A 2173-nucleotide genomic window follows, 5' to 3' on the forward strand; every position below is an offset into this window, starting at 1 on the left:
CATCCTCTTCCTTTCCAGTATCCAGGACTATGAAATCAGCAGGGATGTAAAGGCCTTCAACCTTTACTTACACGTCCTCTACTTGTCCATAAGCCTGTTTTCTTGAATTATCTGCCATCTCTAATGAGATTCTAGCAGCTTGCACCCCATAGATTCCCAGTTTCTCTATTACAGAGAGAGGCATGAGGTTTATCCCTAAACCAAGGTCACACAGAGCCTTAAAGATCATGGTGCCTATGGTACAAGGTATTATGAACTTTCCAGGATCCTGTCTCTTCTGAGGCAATGTCAGTTGATCCAGATCACTTAGTTCATTGATGAACAAGGGAGGTTCAACTTCCCAAGTATCAATGCCAAATAATTTGGCATTTAGCTTCATGATTGCACCAAGAAACTTGGCAGTTTGCTCTTCAGTAACATCCTCATTCTCTTCAGAAGAGGAATACTCATCAGAGCTCATGAATGGCATAAGGAGGTTTAATGGGATCTCTATGGTCTCTAGATGAGCCTCAGAGTCCTTTGGTTCTTCAGAGGGAAGCTCCTTATTGATCACTGGACGTCCCAGGAGGTCTTCCTCCTTGGGATTCACGTCCTCCTCTCCCTCATTGGGTTCGGCCATTTTGGTTATGTCAATGGCCTTGCACTCTCCTTTTTGATTTTCTTCTGTATTGCTTGGGAGAGTGCTAGGAGGGATTTCAGTGATCCTTTTACTCAGCTGGCCCACTTGTGCTTCCAAATTTCTAATGGAAGACCTTATTTCATTCATGAAACTCACAGTGGCCTTAGATAGATCAGAGACTAAGTTTGCTAAGCTAGATGAGTTCTGCTCAGAATTCTCTGTCTGTTGCTGAGTGGATGATGGAAAAGGCTTGCCATTGCTAAACCTGTTTCTTCCACCATTATTAAAGCCTTGTTGAGGCTTTTGATCCTTCCATGAGAAACTTGGATGATTTTTCCATGATGGATTATAGGTGTTTCCATAAGGTTCACCCATGTAATTTACCTCTGCTATTGCAGGGTTCTCAGGATCATAAGCTTCTTCTTCAGAAGATGCCTCTTGAGTACTGTTGGATGCAGCTTGCATTCCATTCAGACTCTGAGAAATCATATTGACTTGCTGAGTCAATATTTTGTTCTGAGCCAATATGGCATTCAGAGTATCAACTTCAAGAACTCCCTTCTTCATAGGCGTCCCATTACTCACAGGATTCCTCTCAGAAGTGTACATGAACTGGTTATTAGCAACCATGTCAATGAGTTCTTGAGCTTCTGCAGGCGTTTTCTTTAGGTGAATGGATCCACCTACAGAAGTATCCAATGACATCTTTGATAGCTCAGATAAACCATCATAGAATATATCCAAGATGGTCCATTCTGAAAGCATGTCAGAAGGACACTTTTTGGTCAGCTGTTTGTATCTTTCCCAAGCTTCATAGAGGGATTCACCATCTTTTTGTTTGAAGGTTTGAACATCCACTCTAAGCTTGCTCAGCTTTTGAGGAGGAAAGAACTTGGCTAAGAAAGCCGTGACCAGCTTATCCCAAGAGTTCAGGCTATCTTTAGGTTGAGAGTCCAACCATATTCTAGCTCTGTCTCTTACAGCAAATGGGAAAAGCATGAGCCTGTAGACTTCAGGATCTACTCCATTAGTCTTAACAGTATCACAGATCTGCAAGAATTCAGTTAAGAACTGAAAAGGATCTTTAGATGGAAGTCCATGAAACTTGCAGTTCTGCTGCATCAGAGAAACTAGCTGAGGTTTCAGCTCAAAATTGTTTGCTCCAATGGTAGGAATGGAGATGCTTCTTCCATGTAAATTGGAATTTGGTGCAGTAAAGTCACCAAGCATTCTCCTTGCATTGTTGTTAGGTTCGGCTGCCATCTCCTTTACTTGTTCGAAATTTTCAATCAAGTTGTCTCTGGATTGTTGTAATTTAGCTTCTCTTAGTTTTCTCTTCAGAGTCCTTTCAGGTTCTGGATCAGCTTCAACAAGAATGCCTTTTTCTCTGTCCCTGCTCATAAGAAAGAGAAGAGAAAAAGAAAAGAAGAGGAATCCTCTATGTCACAGTAAAGAGGTTCCTTATTGTTAGTAGAAGAAAAGAAGAAGAGAAAAATCTGAACTCAGAAAGAGAGAGAGAGGGTTCGGATTTTTGGTGGGTGAGGGAGAGATGTT

The 2173-nt window shown here is 41.6% G+C and overlaps 1 non-coding gene across 1 annotated transcript; it reads left to right on the forward strand.

Moving 5' to 3' along the window:
- The first annotated feature begins 1378 nt into the window (after positions 1 to 1378).
- Positions 1379 to 1486, forward strand: LOC112731420 (small nucleolar RNA R71). Its single transcript, XR_003167198.1, has one exon. It is a non-coding gene; the product is annotated as a small nucleolar RNA R71 (small nucleolar RNA).
- The last annotated feature ends 687 nt before the right edge of the window (positions 1487 to 2173 follow it).

This window comes from Arachis hypogaea, chromosome 12, assembly GCF_003086295.3.
Source record: "Arachis hypogaea cultivar Tifrunner chromosome 12, arahy.Tifrunner.gnm2.J5K5, whole genome shotgun sequence".
Classification (NCBI taxonomy): Eukaryota; Viridiplantae; Streptophyta; class Magnoliopsida; order Fabales; family Fabaceae; genus Arachis; species Arachis hypogaea.